Below are 21,849 nucleotides of genomic sequence, written 5' to 3'. Positions count from 1 at the left end.
CAATTCCGTGGCCTCCACGCTCTCCTGACCTCAACCCTCTTGAGTTTCATTTATCGGGGCTTTTGAAAGCTCTTGTCTACTCAATCCCGGTGCCAAATGTAGAGACTCTTCGTGCTAGTATTGTGGACGGCTATGAAGCAATTCGCAATGCGACGGAGGGTGGATGCATGTATCCTCGCCAACGGACAACATTTTGAACATTTCCTTTAACAAAGTGTTTGAAGTCACGCTGGTACGTTGTGTTGCTGTGTGTTTCCATTCCATGACTAATGTGATTTGAAGAGAAGTAATAAAATTAGCTCTAACATGGAAAGTAAGCGTTTCCGGACACATGTCAACATAACATATTTTCTTTCTTTGTGTGTGAGGAATGTTTCCTGAAAGTTTGGCCGTACCTCTTTGTAACGCCCTGTAGATACCACCGAATTTATTGCTAAATTAGAGTGTGGTAGTATGTTTACGGTCAGTTTGCAGAATGGATAACTGGAATACGGGCCAGTGCTCAAATCATCTATTTCTTGTACTAATGGTTATGCAAATATTATGAAGTGAATGATAGAAGTGTGTGAAAACTTGGATGAAAAGGAAATATCTGCTCTTGACTTTAAAAAGTTTTTGACCGGTGCTTCGACTTCCATGTCTTGTAATTGCAACTATGTAAAACTCGTATGACGTACAGTTGTCTTCTTTATAAGCGCAATTTCTCATGACTATCTTTCCCTCAAATACGACATAAGTGGGAAGTAGTTTAGGTGTTTCACTAAATTCTTGTATAATTTTTCTTTCACACAGTCTAGTAGAACTGTTTGAGCTGTGCCAGTGTATAAAGATTCTAAATCAACATCTTCAGTTTCTTGATCATCTTGTGATCTACATTTGATTCACATTAATATTGATAAGAATCACCACAGCTGTGTTAAAGGTACAGGGGTTGGACAGAGAGACGGGGAAACACAGAGAGCTGTGTAAGGTTGAACACAAATGCAGACGCTAGAAAAGGCTGCAGGTTCAGCTGTTGTATTTTACCGTTATATTTCCTGTGACAGAAGTATATTCCTGTCCCAAATCTCTTCGTGTATTCCGTTTACTTGCTTTTCGCGGCTTAATACTTTTTTGTGTGAAAATTTCTTTTCTGGTCTTATTGTAGGAGGCTTTTCTTAATTAGTACTGAAATATCTTGAATTGTCATACCATGCGTTTCGTTATCAGCCGTCTTTAGTTCGGATTGTCGTTATACCGAGAGATTATAATACTTAAATCGCATTTACAGTCATTATTCTTACAAAATATCTCTTGCTTTTATGTAATTAAAATCATTAAATATTAATATTTGGACACCTGATCGAAAACGCTGTGTTATATGCTGACTCTCTGGTGACGTAACAGGCTAGGAATAGGACGAAGCTATACATAGTTACATGGGTGATTTTTACACACATTTTCTGCAAATAGTTTAGCTATTTCAAGATGCAGAACACAGTTACAGCTTTGAAGTAAATACAGAAAGTAATTTCGTGAACGCTGATAGTGGACAGCTTACGAAAATGGATGCGTTTGTGCTCCACCCATTTAGAACGGCGATATGTGTAAGGACGGAAAGTCTTTTCCCTACTCCCTTCTGCAACATTAAACCCGCTCAAACCTAAGGAATTGTGGAATTTTTGCAAATGGATCTCTATCTTGCATCTAGGTTGTCGACGATCAGCGATGAAATACGATCAAAACTCAATAAATTTAATTCTGGCAAATCTTAGTGCTGGTTTACGCTCTACAAGATGGTCAGAAGAGAGCGCTCTGTTGCGCAAGGGAAAGCGCATGTGACTGCGGGTGAAATAACCACCGGCTCGAATCCTGGGAACTTCATAAATTTTTAAAACTTTATACGAAATATGTAAACAGCGTTAGCAAGATTTTGTTGTAGCGGTGACTATATAAGCACACTCCCAAAGTACATTGAGGTATAGGACGACGAGGTTTTGTCTGGGGAGAGGTATAAGGCACGTGCAACATGCAGTTAACACAAACGTAAGGGCTACGCTGTTTCTGAGTGTGAACTAACGTCAGCGTCTGAAGCAGACTTAACTTCATCTTACGTAAGATAAAGAAATTTTAAAAGCTGAAACAATAAAGATCCTAGCTCGACAGTACGAAAATAGAAAAAGGATTGGTGCTAATAAGGGAAAAAGTCTGTGGTCACATTAACTAAACAATAGCTGTTTGAATGCGACGTGTGTGAACAGCTGTTGCAAACGTAAGCGCATGTGAACGCCAAGGAAAACACAATACTACTTTGTTTTTATCTGTGCGGTGAACTTTTGTAATTGTGATTTGGTTGTAATATGAAAGGACTGTCGACAGATTTTTTAAATAAGTTAAAATACCGTTGCAGACTATATTCGAACCATCGACCTATGTACACTCCTGGGAATGGAAAAAAGAACACATTGACACCGGTGTGTCAGACCCACCATACTTGCTCCGGACACTGCGAGAGGGCTGTACAAGCAATGATCACACGCACGGCACAGCGGACTCACCAGGAACCGCGGTGTTGGCCGTCGAATGGCGCTAGCTGCGCAGCATTTGTGCACCGCCGCCGTCAGTGTCAGCCAGTTCGCCGTGGCATACGGAGCTCCATCGCAGTCTTTAACACTGGTAGCATGCCGCGACAGCGTGGACGTGAACCGTATGTGCAGTTGACGGACTTTGAGCGAGGGCGTATAGTGGGCATGCGGGAGGCCGGGTGGACTTACCGCCGAATTGCTCAACACGTGGGGCGTGAGGTCTCCACAGTACATCGATTTTGTCGCCAGTGGTCGGCGGAAGGTGCACGTGTCCGTCGACCTGGGACCGGACCGCAGCGACGCACTGATGCACGCCAAGACCGTAGGATCCTACGCAGTGCCGTAGGGGACCGCACCGCCACTTCCCAGCAAATTAGGGACACTGTTGCCCCTGGGGTATCGGCGAGGACCATTCGCAACCGTCTCCATGAAGCTGGGCTATGGTCCCGCACACCGTTAGGCCGTCTTCCGCTCACGCCCCAACATCGTGCAGCCCGCCTCCAGTGGTGTCGCGACAGGCGTGAATGGAGGGACGAATGGAGACGTGTCGTCTTCAGCAATGAGAGTCGCTTCTGCCTTGGTGCCAATGATGGTCGTATGCGTGTTTGGCGCCGTGCAGGTGAGCGCCACAATCAGGACTGCATACGACCGAGGCACACAGGGCCAACACCCGGCATCATGGTGTGGGGAGCGACCTCCTACAATGGCCGTACACCTCTGGTGATGGTCGAGGGGACACTGAATAGTGCACGGTACATCCAAACCGTCATCGAACCCATCGTTCTACCATTCCTAGACCGGCAAGGGAACTTGCTGTTCCAACAGGACAATGCACGTCCGCATGTATCCCGTGCCACCCAACGTGCTCTAGAAGGTGTAAGTCAACTACCCTGGCCAGCAAGATCTCCGGATCTGTCCCCCATTGAGCATGTTTGGGACTGGATGAAGCGTCGTCTCACGCGGTCTGCACGTCCAGCACGAATGCTAGTCCAACTGAGGCGCCAGGTGGAAATGGCATGGCAAGCCGTTCCACGGGACTACATCCAGCATCTCTACGATCGTCTCCATGGGAGAATAGCAGCCTGCATTGCTGCGAAAGGTGGATATACACTGTACTAGTGCCGACATTGTGCATGCTCTGTTGCCTGTGTTTATGTGCCTGTGGTTCTGTCAGTGTGATCATGTGATGTATTTGACCCCAGGAATGTGTCAATAAAGTGTACCCTTCCTGGGACAATGAATTCACGGTGTTCTTATTTCAATTTCGAGGAGTGTATGTTATCTTATCATATACGGCATTTCCTCACTCCAGCAATCGAGCTCCAGTCGTGTGCAAGATTTAACGATAACTTTTGCTAAGACTTTAATTCCGTCGACTGACGCCATCCTGGGAAAGCGTATTACGGGGGTAAATTTACATTAACTTCTGAGTGCAAGACACTTTTAATTAAGTAAGGGAATTTGGACATCGACGTGGTGGCATTTTGCCAGTACAATGTAACCAACTAATTGCGTATCTCTCTTAAGTTTTATTCAATTTTTAATGCGTTCCTTTCGTATACTATTGCAACTCCGTTCTTATTCTGTGCATAGTTTTCTTTATGTTCAACATCCCCTGTTCCATATTTGTAATTTATGTTGTATGGCAACTAACGTTTGTTTCTGTGTTCTTTTCCATTGGTTGTACTATTCCTAGCGTAGTATTTAAATTTGGGATGTCATCGTTATCTGCTCTCCCTAATACTGTTTTGATGACTTCCCAGTATCGTCTAGCCACCCACTTTTCTTTCGTACTAGCATTTCTGAATTATTCCTGTCATCTGCTGCAACTTTGCCTGAAGTTTCCCGTAAGAAAACTGCAATTCTTGGCATTTGTTAGCATTTCCCCTTTTTCTGCTTCCAGCAGATACATTTATAAATGTGCTCTGTAAACGTCGGATTTCATTTGTTACCTCCCAGTTGTCAAATGCGACCTTTAAAGACTACTTTTGGTTCGTGAGAATCCTGTCTGGTTGTTGTGAGAACACGATTCCATTCTTTTCTGTAGTAGACTAATTTTGCTCAGCCTTATTTACGTGTTGAGACACATGAGCTACCAGATGTTCTTGTCCATCTACAGTTAAAGTGACATACAAAGTTGAACTGCTTGCATTACACGATAATATCAATTCCTTAGTAAAATCAGGAAAACGAAGGTGAAGTAGATGCTGCTATAGTAGAAGAGATGGAGCAGGAAGTAAACAGAGAAGAGGAATACCAGGAAACTGTCGAGGAACCTATATTTGAAGAAGTTAAAGCTAGTATAAAGATTCTTAAAAACAATAAAGCTGCAGGAGAAGATGATATTACAGCAGAAACGATAAAATAAGGTGAAGAAAAACAAATAAGGGTTTTGCATGAGATAATAGTGGAAACATGGCGGAAAGAAAATACACCGGAACAGCGGAATACAGCTATACTCTGTCCTATACACAAGAAACATGACATAGCTGACTCTGAGAATTACGGAAGAATTGCACTGCTCTGTATAGTATCTAAAGTATTAGGAAAAATCACAGCGTGGTGACTCAGTATATATGCAGAAGAGTGTCAGTGTGGTTTCAGAACTAAAAGATCCACTGCAGATCGGATTTTTACTATCAGACAGATCCTTCGAAAATGTTATGACATCAATGTCCACTAGCTGTTCACTGATTTCAAACAAGCTTATGATATTGTCAAAAAGGATCAATTCTGGAAAGTAACACAATATACAGGAGTAGCCAACAAACTAATAAGACTAGTTTAAAGAACTTTGAGAAGAACAGTACGTAAAGTAAATGTTGAGGGCACTTTATCAAAGGCATTTGAAGTCAGCCAAGGATTGCGACAGGGTGATGTGCTCCCCACTATTCTGTTTACTGTCGCCATAGAGAGAGTAATGCGAAAGACACAAAGCGGTAACCCCGGGGGAATACTTTTTAATACAGTGACGCAGGATCTTGGTTATGCAGAGGATACTGATTTGTTATCCAGCAAGAAACAGGAACTGGAAGAAAAGCTTGAAAAATTAGAAAGATATGGAACGGAGTATTGGACTGATAATCATCAGTCAAAGACCAAGTACATCTTAACATCTAGGGAAAGGTATAGTGAAGGAGAAAGAAGCATGTTCTCGAATGGGAAAGAATTTGAACTTGTGAGAGCTTTAAATATCTTAGGTCACTGGTAACTGAGAATAATGATATGAGAGAAGAAATACATGGAAGGATTACACATGGTCATAAGAGTTCCTTTGCACTGATTAAAGTATTTAAAGGAAGAATCCTTAGTAAGAATCTAAAACTGACAGAGTATCATACAGTAGTGAGACCTGTGGTGATGTATGATTCGGAGACTTGGACAATGACAAAAAATGATAAAGAGTTGTTGCAGAGCTGGGAAAGAAAGATACTAATAAAAATGTAGGAAGACAGTAACTGTTTTCGAAAGAACAGTTACTGTAGATGACCGAGCAGCTTTTCCCTGGAATAAATGATGACAAACTGAAACCCTCAGCTGTCGACAGGTGTTGTTGATATACCTCGATGTGGACAGCTGAAAATGTGTGCCCCGACCGGGACTCGAACCCGGGATCTCCTGCTTACATGGCATACGCTGTATCCATCTGAGCCACAGAGGATACAGATGAATAGCGCGACTGCAGGAACTTATCCAATGCACGCTTCCCGTGAGACTCACTCTTATGAGAATCGCCAAAGCGTTCGTGAGTAATGAGTGGGTGGGCAAATCTATAAGGTACAATACGTATGTAGAATTGTGGACAGTTGGGAATGTGAGTCTCATGGGAAGCGTGCAAGGGATAAGTCCCTGCAGTCGCGCCATTCATCTCTGTCCTCGGTGGCTCAGATGGATATAGCGTCTGCCATGTAAGCAGGAGATCCCGGGTTCGAGTCCCAGTCGGGGCACACATTTTCAGCTGTCCACATCGAGGTATATCAACAACACCTGTCGGCAGCTGAGGGTATCAATTAACTGTCACTTATAAAAATCTTTGAACCAGTGAATGATATAGAGGGTTTTGGCGAATCAGAAACAATGAGATCAGATAACTGCACAGCAAACCAGATACCGTCACAGAAATAAAGAGTAATAGACTACATTGGTTGGGACATATATAAAGAATGGTGGAGAGCAGCACAATCAGGAAAGCTTTCAAAGGAAAACCACCTAGACGCCGTATGAGGAGCAGACCAAGGGCCAGATCCCTAGACAACGTAGAGGAGGACTTGAGAAGAAGAGGAGTTAAAAGATGGAGTGCCAAGGCAGACAGCAGAGAAGAGAGGGCGGAGATTGTCCACAAGGACAAGGCCCCAAACAGGTTGCAGTGCCAAGGAGTAAGTAAGTAGTAAGTTCAGGAAAAATTAATATAGGATCTGAAGTCAATACTTTTTCAAATTTTGAAATGCTACTTGAGATTGTGATGTACACTGGAACATGACCCGTTTCTTCAATATCTAATAAACTGTTGTGCAAATTCTGCAAAGCATTTGATAAATTTTCGGTAATAATTTGCGAATCCAAGAAATGATTGTAATGATTTAAGTGTGTGTGGAACTGAAAAATCACATACAGTTGAAGTAAGGTTAGGCTCTGTGTTCTGAATCCATCTCTGCTGATAATATGTTGAACGTAAGGACTTGCGATTGGGCAAAATGATATTTGTCAGTGCTTAATGTGAGACGAGCTATTTTGCGTCTAGCAAATGCTTCACTTAGACACTATGAATGTTCATCTAGGCCTTTTGAAAAAAATTATGCCTTCTTCCAAAAAGATCATGTAGTTTTTGGTTTTAACACTCCAAGGACTCATCCAGGAAGCGCTGAAATGTTTCAGATGAATTTTATAACCCAAAAGGCAATTTGCGATAGCGTGTAAGTAGGCTGTTTCAGTTTTTATGCTGGTGGCGTTGCGTGGGGCTCTATATGAAAATCACTGACTGTGCTGGTTGAAGTCTGTGGCTGGCTGTAAATTTATTATTGTATAGACACCAGTTCATCAAATTAAGCTAGATTTCACTGCACACGTTTCTGTTGGTCATACTATATTCACAATATGTGAAAAAAGAGGACTGTTAGTGTTTGGACGTGTTTTAATAACTCAGCAAGGGACTGATTAACAGCACTGCTAGTTCTAAGGACAATTCCAAAAGCTTTGTGAGTGTACAAGTGGTGGTCTATGCACTTGCTATATTCTCCGAAAGAGTCTTCCATGGTGATTGTGCACCTGCACAGTCGCAACAGATGGCTGCTGGCCGTCTCTAGGACTACAGTGGGTCTGCACCTTTGATGACCCCCTATACCATTATTTCTACAAGGACTGCAGTGGGTCTGCACCTCTGGTGGCCCACCAACACCATAATCTCTACTAGGACTACAGTGGGTCTGCTCTGTGATGACCTACCTACCAATATTCTTCAAACCTTCGACTGACTATGCGGTGGGTTTGTTCTGTTGTGGCCCATTACCTGTCTGCATGTCTTTCTGTTGGAAGGACAACACTAATTCTTCAAGACTGCATGGAAATCCACTACTTCCCTGTGCATTCTCTTTTACTGCTCAGAGTTTGAGGGAAAAAAAAGAAAACTGTAGTTACTATTGTGATGAATGATCAGGACTTTCTTTATGAGAACAATTTTTGCTTTTGACCAACAGTGTATCAATAAGTGTGTGCATTTTATATCTTTGTTATTGTAATTACAAAATTTCTTTTCAAATCTGTATTGGCCACTGCCCAAAACAATCTGTAAATTTTTTTGTGGGGAGTAATGGGGGTTATGTTAGTATGCTGTTTGAGTTTTTATGCTGGTGGCGTTGCGTGGCGCTCTGTATGAAAATCACTGACTGTGCTGTGTGAAAACTGTGGCTGGTTGGCATTGTTGTAATACTCGCCATTGTAGCGTTGCGCAGTTGGATGTAAACAGCGCGTAGCGTTGCGCAGTTGGAGGTGAGCCGCCAGCAGTCGTGGACGTGGGGAGAGAAATGGCGGAGTATTGAGAGCGGATGATCTGGACGTGTGTCCCTCAGAGACAGTAAATTTGTGGGACTGGATGTCATTAACTGCTATATATATTATGACTTTTGAACACTATTAAGGTAAATACATTGATTGCTCTCTACCAAAATCTTTCATTTGCTAACTATGCCTATCAGTAGGTGGTGCCTTCAGTAGTTTGAATCTTTTATTTAGCTGGCAGTAGTGGCGCTCGCTGTATTGCAGTAGTTCGAGTAACGAAGATTTTTGTGAGGTAAGTGATTTGTGAAAGGTATAGGTTACTGTTAGTCAGGGCCATTCTTTTGTAGGGATTATTGAAAGTCAGATTGCGTTGCGCTAAAAAATATTGTGTGGCAGTTTAGTGTTGATCACAATAGGTAAAGAGCGAAATGTCAGAGTACTTTCAGTTCTGCTCAGCTGTTTGAAAATCAAATAATGTAAGAGGTTTATCAGCACGGTAATTCATAAATTTTTCTAAGGGGTCGTTTCAACTGTTATTGTAAATATTGTAAAAGCTGGGTTCTACCTACTTCTGGACGCACTTAAATCTGGTGACACCCACTCCTAAAACCTATCGCAGAAAAAAGTTTTACACTCTCAGGTTATCCATAGTTTCAGTTTTATTTGGAATTTGATTTGCAACATTTACTGCAGATTTCTTTAAAATTCTATAACAATAACAGAATTTATATTTTCTTTTACTGTCTTTGGCGAATTACTGTAGTTGCTGACCAAAAATTTTCACTGTGCTGTATTACGCCTCATATAACCTGTTGCTGTATGAACTGTTCCATTATGGCTAGAAATGTTTTGTAACGCATACTGCTTAAATGCGCTAGTACATGACTACCTGTTGGAATACAATGGTGTGTTATGGGAGTGGCTGGTAAAGGACCTTCCGAATCAAACAAATCTTTGTACCAAACTGACAGTGACTCCATGACCGACCAGTCATTACCCTTTTAAGTGACTAACATTATTATGTAACACAGATGAGCCGACGGTTGCCTTGACACTGTGCTCTATCTTTGACCACCGTTGTTTCTTCACTGTGCACCTTCAATGTAGTTATCAATCCCTTTCGAAGACTTAAGTCCTTCACTTCGAAATTATCCAAGGTTACCAGGACCATCACCTGTCTGTTTATTTCCCTAGCGTGTGCTATACTTCTTCACATAGAACAATGCTATTCTCTCAACGTCATTATTTGACAGTTTCTATTAAGTATATAGCTTTTTGAGGAACGTAAACATCTGTCATAACAAATTAACTTACCTGTACCTGCTGGTACTTTGTCATACAAAACAGCTTTTCATATACTTGTACACAGTTTAGTTGGTACTACATTAGCAGTGTGTGTACCTTGTGACACAAAAACGTTTGTATCTGTTGAAAATGAATCCCCGATGGGTTCAACTGTTTTGTTTCCAAAGATCGATTTTAGCATGATGCCTCACCAAGAAGTCTAATCCGAGTATAGCTAAATATTCGTAGCGGTTCTAGGCGCTACAGTCTGGAGCCGAGCGACCTCTACGGTCGTAGGTTCGAATCCTTCCTCGAGCTTGGATGTGTGTGATGTCCTTAGGTTAGTTATGTTTAATTAGTTCTAGGTTCTAGGCGACTGATGACCTCACAAGTTAAGTCGCATAGTGCTCAGAGCCATTTGAACCATATTCCTAGCTCACAGTTGGTAACACTTCCGTTTGCTCCTGAAACCATTTATTTCCTAGCCTAAACGTGATCTGTGTAGTCACCACTGAGTCTATTTCGTTATTCTCTATTGTACAAAATCTGTATCACAGCACTTTCAGTCTCATCTTGTCCAAGAGGTCCAGACTCAGAACCGATTAATGTGCCCCAGTACGTGCTACCAACTTATGGTCCCTTTCATTTATCCAGGCATTCAAGCAGTTGTCCATTTCTCCTCACGTTTCTGCAGTACTGAGATTTTCTGGGAATGCTTCCCGACTGAAGGAGCATTCCTGCTGACGTTTAACTGTTTCGTTTCTACTTCGCCTGTTTTATAAATTCACAGTACCAACTCTTACGCCTGAACTGTTGGCATTTATAGTATTGCGGATGGCGATACTGCGCCTTTAAATGTCCATGTTGACTACTAAGGTAACGTTCTTTGCCAGATCTGAATACCTTCCGTTCGGTACGCATCCTGGTTGCACTATCCACTTTTTCTGTAAATGCATACCAACGTGAAGTGCTGTGGCTACATTCTCAGCATTTTAAATACGTACCTGTTGTCAAAACTCTCAATAAAACTCGTCCTACGCTCTATTTTCCACTTCTCTGGCTTGTACATCAGTTCATAAGTCTGTGCATTTAATTTGCTTATTCATCTACATATACATCTACATGACTACTCTGCAATTCACATTTAAGTGCTTGGCAGAGGGTTCATCGAACCACAATCATACTATCTCTCTACTATTCCACTCCCGAACAGCGAGCGGGAAAAACGAACACCTAAACCTTTCTGTTCGAGCTCTGATTTCTCTTATTTTATTTTGATGATCATTCCTACCTATGTAGGTTGGGCTCAACAAAATATTTTCGCATTCGGAAGAGAAAGTTGGTGACTGAAATTTCGTAAAAAGGTCTCGCCGCGACGAGAAACGTCTATGCTGTAATGACTTTCATCCCAACTCGTGTATCATATCTGCCACACTCTCTCCCCTATAACGCGATAATACAAAACGAGCTGCCCTTCTTTGCACCCTCTCGATGTCCTCCGTCAATCCCACCTGGTAAGGATCCCACACCGCGCAGCAATATTCTAACAGAGGACGAAGAAGTGTAGTGTAAGCTGTCTCTTTAGTGGACTTGTTGCATCTTCTAAGTGTCCTGCCAATGAAACGCAACCTTTGGCTCGCCTTCCCGACAATATTATCTATGTGGTCCTTCCAACTGAAGTTGTTAGTAATTTTAACACCCAGGTACTTAGTTGAATTGACAGCCTTGAGAATTGTACTATTTATCGAGTAATCGAATTCCAACGGATTTATTTTGGAACTCATGTGGATCATCTCACACTTTTCGTTATTTAGCGTCAACTGCCACCTGACACACCATACAGCAATCTTTTCTAAATCGCTTTGCAGCTGATACTGGTCTTCGGATGACCTTACTAGACGGTAAATTACAGCATCATCTGCGAAAAGTCTAAGAGAACTGCTCAGATTGTCACCCAGGTCATTTATATAGATCAGGAACAGTAGAGGTCCCAGGACGCTTCCCTGGGGAACACCTGATATCACTTCAGTTTTACTCGATGATTTGCCGTCTATTACTACGAACTGCGACCTTCCTGACAGGAAATCACGAATCCAGTCGCACAACTGAGACGATACCCCATAGCTCCGCAGCTTGATTAGAAGTCTCTTGTGAGGAACGGTGTCAAAAGCTTTCCGGAAATCTAGAAATACGGAATCAACTTGAGATCCCCTGTCGATAGCGGCCATTACTTCGTGCGAATATAGAGCTAGCTGCGTTGCACAAGAGCGATGTTTTCTGAAGCCATGCTGATTACGTGTCAATAGATCGTTCCCTTCGAGGTGATTCATAATGTTTGAATACAGTATATGCTCCAAAACCCTACTGCAAACCGACGTCAATGATATAGGTCTGTAGTTAAATGGATTACTCCTACTACCCTTCTTGAACACTGGTGCGACCTGCGCAATTTTCCAATCTGGAGGTACAGATCTATCGGTGAGCAAGCGGTTGTATATGAGTGCTAAGTAGGGAGCTATAGTATCAGCGTAATCTGAAAGGAACCTAATCGGTATACAATCTGGACCTGAAGACGTGCCCGTATTAAGCGATTTGAGTTGCTTCGCAACCCCTAAGGTATCTACTTCTAAGAAACTCATGCCAGCAGATGTTCGTGTTTCAAATTCTGGAATATTCCATTCGTCTTCCCTGGTGAAGGAATTTCGGAAAACTGCGTTCAATAACTCCGCTTTAGCGGCACAGTCGTCGATAACAGTACCATCGGCACTGCGCAGCGAAGGTATTGACTGCGTCTTGCCGCTTGTGTACTTTACATACGACCAGAATTTCTTCGGATTTTCTACCAAATTTCGAGACAATGTTTCGTTGTGGAACCTATTAAAGGCATCTCGCATCGAAGTACGTGCCAAATTTCGCGCGTCTGTAAATTTTAGCCCATCTTCAGGATTTCGCGTTCTTCTGAACTTCGCATGCTTTTTCCGTTGCCTCTGCAACAGCGTTCGGACCTTTTTTGTGTACCACGGGGGATCCGTTCCATCTCTTACCAATTTATGAGGTATGAATATCTCAATTGCTGTTGCTACTATATCTTTGAATTTGAGCCACATCTCGTCTACATTCGCATAGTCAGTTCGGAAGGAATGGAAATTGTCTTTTAGGAAGGCTTCTAGTGGCACTTTATCCGCTTTTTTAAATAGAATTATTTTGCGTTTGTTTCTGATGGATTTGGAAGAAATGGTATTGAGCCTAGCTACAATGACCTTGTGATCACTAATCCCTGTATCAGTCATGATGCTCTCTATCAGCTCTGGATTGTTTGTGGCCAAGAGGTCAAGTGTGTTTTCGCAACCATTTACAATTCGCGTGGGTTCGTGGACTAACTGCTCGAAATAATTTTCGGAGAAAGCATTTAGGACAATCTCGGAAGATATTTTCTGCCTACCACCGGTTTTGAACAAGTATTTTTGCCAACATACCGAGGGTAGGTTGAAGTCCCCACCAACTATAACCGTATGAGTGGGGTATTTATTTGTTACGAGACTCAAACTTTCTCTGAACTGTTCCGCAACTGTATCATCGGAGTCTGGGGGTCGGTAGAAGGAGCCAATTATTAACTTAATTCGGCTGTTAAGTATAACCTCCACCCACACCAATTCGCACGGAGTATCTACTTCGACTTCACTACAAGATAAACCACTACTGACAGACACAAACACTCCACCACCAATTCTGCCTAATCTATCTTTCCTGAACACCGTCTGAGACTTCGTAAAAATTTCTGCAGAACTTATTTCAGGCTTTAGCCAGCTTTCTGTACCTATAACGATATCAGCTTCTGTGCTTTCTGTTAGCGCTTGAAGCTCAGGGACTTTTCCAGCGCAACTACAACAATTTACAACTAAAATTCCGACTGTTCCTTGATCCAAGCACGTCCTGTAATTGCCAAGCACCCTTTGACATTGCAGCCCATCCCGCACTTTCCCGAGGCCTTCTAACCTAAAAAACCGCCCAGTCCACGCCACACAGCCTCCGCTACCCGTGTAGCCGCCAGCTGAGTGTAGTGAACTCCTGACCTATTCAGCGGAACCCGAAACCCCACCACCCTATGGCGCAAGTCTAGGAATCTGCAGCCAATACGGTCGCAAAACCGTCTGAGCCTCTGATTCAGACCCTCCACCCGGCTCTGCACCAAAGGTCCGCAGTCGGTTCTGTCAACGATGCTGCAGATGGGTGAGCTCTGCCTTCATCTCGTAAGCAAGACCGGCAGCCTTCACCAAATCAGATAGCCACTGGAATCCATAGAGAATTTCCTCAGATCCAAAGCGACACACGTCATTAGTGCCGACATGTGCCACCACCTGCAGCTGGTTGCACCCTGTGCTCTTCATGGCATCCGGAAGGACCCTTTCCACATCAGGAATGACTCCTCCCGGAATGCACACGGAGTGCACACTGGATTTCTTCCCCTCCTTGGCCGCCGTATCCCTAAGGGGCCCCATTACGCGCCTAACATTGGAGCTCCCAACTACCAGTAAGCCCACCCTCTGCGCTTGCCCGGACCTTGAAGGCTGAGAATGATCCTCTGAAACAGGGCAGGCGGCTGCATCTGGCTCAGCCAGAGACAGTGCCTGAAACCGGTTTGTCAGACGCACCGGGGAGGCTTTCTGATCAGCCTCCGGGGACGCCTTTCGCTGCCTGCCACGTCTTGGAACGACCTCCCAATCAACCACAGGCGAGGGCTCAGCCCCACTGCGGGCCGCAACCGGGGCAACCACAGCGGCAGACCGATCTGGGGACAGACGGGACGAGGTTGACATCCCCGTGATACCCGAGTCCGGCTCCCCACAGTGGTGCCCATTGGCAACAGCCTCAAGCTGCACGACCGAAGTCAGCGCCGATTGCAGCTGTGAGCGAAGGGATGCCAAGTCAGCCCTCATCCGAACACAGCAATCGCAGTCCCTGTCCATTCTAATCGATGTTTAACAACTGTTACCGAAACACGAGTCAGTGCCTAGATAACGCAAGCGGAACACGCAAAGAATGTATCAACTAACATGTACAAATGCCTTACGACTGCGCTACAATCTGCTGAATTTACGATTACAGTAACTAAAACTCGAAATTGCACCTCCTATACGAAACTCACACGCAATTTAAATAAGAATCTACGAAGTAAACACTAAAGCGCGATGCTACAACTGTCAAATACTATAATACGCCCGAAATATATGAATTAAACAATGCAAGTACCCAAAAACACGCAAAGAAATTAATTAAACTATCTAACAAATAAGTAAGCTAGGGTTATACGACTTGCTGCTGCAGCTGCTTATCCAACGGCGGCAGGGAGCACACATTCTCTGGAAATTAATTACGCTGTTTTATTCTCCTTCTGTGTGAACCTATTGAGTTTCTCCCTAAAAAGCCTTGTTATGTTCTGTTTTATTCATATCTGATACAAATCTCTCCAAACTCACTAGATCTGGATACATTATTAAGCACTTCATGAGACGACATATAGTGTTTTGCCTCTCCCATGATACGTAACTTGGCCATCCGCAAATATGTTTCAACTGACTAGCTACTTAACAAATAGGTGGCTAATGCATAGTCTACAAACATATGAACGTCCTGTGTTGTTTCCCCGGAGAAGAGGGTTATCAGATCCACCCTAAACCTGATTGCGGCTTCTGTTCCGCCAATAAAACTTTTAACTGTCTTAGATGTCCATTAAGAGCTTTCTGTTGCTCATTTTTCTCTGACAATTTGTAAACTTGCTGCGTGGGAGCTTCCCTATCGCTGTGTATATATCCACTAACCATGTCTGTACCATTTTTGAGCAATTTACCTTTTTCTATTTTACACGAATGAAACTAGTATACTTCTGACAATAACTCAATAGTCACAGCTGCAAAAATAGAACAATTACATATAATTCCTAAGCCTAATAATTAACCAACGATACCATGACAATCATCTGCCATGTGACCATACTTTCTATACGTTATACATGTTGCCAGTAAAAATTACACATGGTACACTATGTCCCATTGAAATAGAAATTTTACGAGGACAACTGTTACCCTTGAAATGCAATACCAAATGGTTCAAATAGCTCTGAGCACTATGGGACTTAACATCTGAGGTCGTCAGTCCCCTAGAATTGCTTAAGGGGAGTGTGTATGTCCTGCACCCATAGTGTTAAATTTGCAATATTGATGACCCATTATCTCAGAACCTGGGACAGATAGAGATCTGAAACTTTTGGGATGAATAGTATCACTCCTTTTCTGATTACTGAGCAAGAATCAAAATGTACAGAGAAATAATTAGCTAGTTATGATTTTTTAAAGACGTTGTTCAATATTTTCTTTCAAAAGTCCACTTTTTCTTCCGTAAGTAAAAAACTATTACAGGTAGAGATGTTTTGGGAGGTTCAGTAGCTGCAGTATACTAAGTGGTAACATAGTGTAAAATTAGAGATATATTTATCTGTAATAGTTCCTGAGATAGTGGATCAAATAATTTAAAAAATGTCGTTTCCGGCAAATCAAGTTCAAATATTTTATTTGATGTTAACTTACACATGGAGGCATGCCAGCTTCTAGAAACAGCCAGGCCCATGGTCAACATTATCTGGATCCTGTTCTTGACTATCCTGCAAACCTAGAAGCTTCCTTCTTTTCCTGCCTCTTGCTTCTTTAGTCATTTCCTCTGCTGCACGCTGGGCTTTCATGATCCTAAGTCGATCCATTCGCTGAAAGGCTTGCAGTGTGTTGGCACCTGGAGTGATACCAAGTTCCTGTAGTAACCCAATTCTTCCCTTTATACCATCATTAAACGTTATCACAGCATCAGAAACACCCAAGCATAGAGTTTTTCTTCCTACAACGACATTTTTTTGTATGCTGGTCCAAGTTACATTATTGAAAGACTCATTCAGGTTTTGTGTTCGACCTTGGAGACATTTGGAAAGAAAGTCTGGATGAGCTAATTCTCCATATATTGGTTTAATAGCTTCCATCACTGCAGATGGTGTGCTATTTTTGTGCCTAAATTGTTCCTCGCTACCCGCTGCCTGAGCTTTGCGGTACTTGAACCATGAATCAGCACCAGGTGGACAAAGACCATGTATGAGTGTATCATCAGTGGACGATTTGTGGAAGAATGTAGCCCACACTGCTCCTTTCATCCCTTGTAGGTCATGTGTATTGTTTCTTATTGCCGTTCCATAATAATGCTGAAGTTCATCAATGTTTTTGTCTGTAAGTTTTCTTTTACCATTTAGAGTCTTTCCATCTGATAACTTCTCTTTTCCTTTTGTCTGCTAAAATTTACGAAGACGTGTTCCCATCCGTTTTTGAAGGTGGCCCGCACATTCAGTCTTAACAATCTGATTATTATCATAAGGTTGGCTTTCCACTACTGATTTGTAAGCTTTTGAATCACCATCCCCCCAAGTACTCAGTGTAACACACACCTCTCTCTTGTTGTGAACGTCTGAACATAGAAACAACTCCAGTAGCCTCCGTACCCCCAGTAGTTCCCTCATAATTCTTACCACAATTTGTTTTATGGCTTTCACTTGTTTCATCAACTGATTTACACTGATGACAGTATTTAGTTAGCGCTTCAATGTCTAAAACTTTACCCGTGTCAACACTAGTGACAGTTTTTTGATGTGTGACCTCTCTTCTGCCAAGTGCCATCAACTTCCACAGATAAATCTGTTGTGATATTTAATTCTACTGCTTCTTTAGTAGCAGCTTTCATAGAAGCAACAGGAACAGATTTGACACATTCACCAATTATTTCTGTGTACTTACTTGATCTGGTTGGTGAGTTTGGCAAGTTCAACGTTGCACATAATACTTCAGCTGCAGTCAATCCTTTCCCAATGCACCTCATAACACACAGGAATCTAACATTGCTCTCAAACAAGTCATTCTTGCACTTTTCAGAAGTCTAAAATGATGTCGAGAGCCTGCAAACTTCGCACTGAATATCAAGTTTGTTAGCCAGTCCAATCCTTGCAGATGAGTCCTCAGAGACGCTAATTTGCCCACCACAAACCTTACACGACACAGCATCTTGCAATACTTGTCCTAACACACTCAAATCTAAAAGAACATAACCTAAACTATTTTGATCTTTGCCAATAAATGAATCCTCATGGTCTCCAAGTTTCCTCTTTGAAGCACTAGTAGGCGTGTCCTTATCACGGGTCTGTGAAAAATCTGTTTCAGGATCAACACTGGATTCAAATTTTGTGATATGCCGATTTCCATGGAAACTTCGCTTTTTAAAACAACCCTTTCTTTTCGTCATGTTGAAAAGAGGTATAAGAGCGTATAACAACACACCAAACCACAATGTTTTCAGTTCAAAACTTATGAGACACGACAACCACAAAGTAAATAAACAAAATACATGTGCTATACCGCCATTTCTGTTTACACAGTGCACCCAACCTCTTAACACGAATATTAACATGATTTCAAGGAATAAATAGCTCTGACTGAATAGTTCAAGAGACAGAGATACTTAGGCAAGTCAGTGCAGAACGATCAGATAATTTTACACACGGACTATTAACCTTAATGGCAGCGACGGCGGAGAAGGAAGACTTCGGAACGGCGTAGCTGGCAGATGAGGCAACCCTCCTTTCTGGGGATTAAGTGAGAAGGGAACCACTGCCTTGTGGTGGAGGATAAACTCCAAAGGCTAAGGGAGACAACCCCAACAGAAAATCCTTCCTTGTGTTAGGCCTAGCAAGCCAGTAGGAAAGTCTTCATATATTGCTTTCAAACCACAGACGAGCCTCGGAACGAACCACTCAGGATTTGACCCCACTGCTTCTTCAAGTACTAGTGCAAATGATGGGAGACCTGATGATATTCATCAGTACAAGAAGATGAAACCAACTGGACTAAAAAATAAACCAAGTATTGGCACCCTGACATATTAAACCTCAATGGAAAAATGGAAGAAATGAGAGATATACTAACAGAGAGGAAGTTAGATATATTGGGATTAAGCGAAACAACGTGGAAGGGAAAAGGTGAGAAGAATTTGAGAGGAGGAGGAAAACTGTACTGGAGTGGGAATATCAGGTCTGGAAGAAATGGTGTGGCAGTGATGGTGAATCAGAATGTACAAAGCTGTATTGAAAATGTGAGATATATATCAGACAGGATCATAATCTTAAACCTGAGATTCCGAAAAGAAACACTAAAAGTAATCCAGATTTATGCACCTCAAGTCGGATGTAGCGAAGAAGAGAAGATGGACTTTGAAAATTTGTTAGAAAACCATATAGAGAGTGCTAATATAGTGATGGGAGATTTTAATGCACAGGTAGGCAAAGACAGAAAGGGATTTCAGCAAGTATTGGGATGTTTTGGATATGGAGGCAGAAATGAAGAAGGGGAAAGACTCCTGGATTTGTGCCAGAGGAATGGCATGAAAATAGCAAACAGCTGGTTTATGAAGAGAGAAAGTCATATTATCACTAGATACAGTTGGGATGGAAGAACGAGGAGTGTAATTGATTATATTCTAGTAGATATGGAATGGGGAGAGAAAGTAACAAATGTGAAGGTAATTTCAAGTGTGAATGCAGATGGAGACCATAGATTACAGGTGGGGCAATGGAGAATGAATCAGTGTGTGAAAAATAGAAAACAGAAGAAAGTGATGAGGGTACGGTATTGGAAATTGAAGGAGAGTAAATGTGCTGAGAAGTACAGAGAATTAATAACACAAAAATTTCCAAAAGAAGTTTTCGGCGATGTAGGAAAAGAATGGAGTTTATTCAAAGACACTTTAGTCGAAGCAGCACAAAAAGTATGTGGCAGAACACCTGGAAAGGAAAAAATAAGACAGACAAGTTGGTGGTATGATACCACAATCCAAGCAGTTAGAAGAAAAAATGGAGCATGGAGAAAATGGTGGAAAACTAAAAATGACAAAGACCATAGAAGATATATAGAGGAAAATAAAAAGTGCAAAGAAATAGTGGAAACAACAAACAAAAAACCATGGGAAGAGTTTACAAAAAAAACTTGAAGAAGATGTGCAGAGCAATAAGAAAATGTTCTATAAAATGATGAAAAATAAAAAGAAGGCTTCTGAAGTACCAGTAAAGATGGAAACAGAGGACGGTACCATTATTGAAGATCCAGGGGATATAAAAGATCTCTGGAAAGAACGTTTTAAGAAGCTGTTAAACGCTGAGGAGCAGGTACATGAGGAAACAACAAATAATGGAGAAATTGAGAGAAGTTGGGAAGCAGAATTAGGACAAATTACACGGGAAGAAATGGAAAAAGCTGTGAAGAAGATGAGTGGGGGGAAAGCCCCAGGACCTGATGAACTATCAGTGAACATGATAAGAGCAGCAGGTCCAGTGGGAATGCAGTGGCTGTATAGAGTACTATCAAGCGTGTGGAGAAATAGTAAAATACCTGACGACTGGAGAATAGGAGACATTGTTCCCATCTTCAAGAAAGGCAATAAAAGACTTTGTAAAAACTACAGAGGAATAACCCTCATGAGTCATACAGCCAAGATTTTTGAAAGAACTTTACTAAATCGAATAAGTGAAAAGATAGAAAAGGAGCTGAGTGAAGAGCAGCATGGGTTTAGGAAAGGAAGGACCACGATCGACCTGATATTTTCTATCCGTCAACTGATGGAAAAAAGTTGGGAGTATAACAAAAGGGTGACAATGGTTTTTATATACATAGAAAAGGCATATGACTCAGTTGACAGGGAAAGACTCTGGGAAGAACTGAAAAAGATACATATAGAAGATGGATACATTAATGTTATAAAGACAATGTACAGAGGCCACAATTGTAGAATTAGAACACCATTGGGGAACTCTGAATACTTCGAAATAAGACAAGGACTTAAGCAAGAAAGTATTCTATCTCCTGCGCTTTTTAATGTTGTGATGGAGGGAATGAATAGGGCAGTTAAAGATAGAGTAAAAGAAAAAGACAAAAAGATGATTTTTGCAGATGATATGGTAATATGGGGTGATAAACAGGTAGATGTACAGTTACAGCTTGATGCATGGAAGGAAATAATGATAAGGTATGGATTAAAAATAAATAAAGATAAGAGTGAAGTAATGGTATTTGGAAGAGAGAAAGGAATCAATGGAAATATTACCTTGAATGGAGAACCCCTCAAATTGGTAGAAAGTTTCACTTACTTAGGGAGTGGAATATCTAGGGATGGAAGAATAACTAACGAAATTAATAGGAGGTTACAGAAGGGAGGCAATTTCTACCAAACAATAAAACATCTGATTTGGAATAATGAGGTTTCAGAAAGAGCAAAACTCCTTATGTATAAGAATTATTACATGCCTGTTGTCACCTATGGTGGAGAAACATGGACAATGACAGAAAGGGACTGGAGCAGACTGCAAGCAGAGGAAATGAAATTTCTGAGAGCAGTTAAGGAAAAAACAAGAATGGACAGAGTAAAGAATGTAGAGATTAGAAAGGACCTCAAACAAGGAAGTATGAGAGAAGAAATTGAAAGAAAGAGATTAAGATGGTATGGGCATGTTAAGAGGATGCATGGGCAGAGACTCCCCAAAATTATGGAAGAACTAAAGATGGATGGGAAAAGACCTGGAGGTCGCCCAAGATCACGGTGGAAAATGGGAGTGAGAATATCTGTTTAAAGGAGAGGTGTGACCTGGCAGCAAGTGGAGGAAGAAAAGAGGTGGGAACACCGAGCCAAATGGAGAGGACTCGTCAGCATCCAGACCCGGCAGTAGCTGGAGCGAGATTCGGATATACACTCCTGGAAATGGAAAAAAGAACACATTGACACCGGTGTGTCAGACCCACCATACTTGCTCCGGACACTGCGAGAGGGCTGTACAAGCAATGATCACACGCACGGCACAGCGGACACACCAGGAACCGCGGTGTTGGCCGTCGAATGGCGCTAGCTGCGCAGCATTTGTGCACCGCCGCCGTCAGTG

This window comes from Schistocerca gregaria, chromosome 5, assembly GCF_023897955.1.
Source record: "Schistocerca gregaria isolate iqSchGreg1 chromosome 5, iqSchGreg1.2, whole genome shotgun sequence".
Taxonomy (NCBI): domain Eukaryota; kingdom Metazoa; phylum Arthropoda; class Insecta; order Orthoptera; family Acrididae; genus Schistocerca; species Schistocerca gregaria.
The sequence above is the reverse complement of the archived record's forward strand: the minus strand, read 5'-3'. Positions refer to the sequence as shown.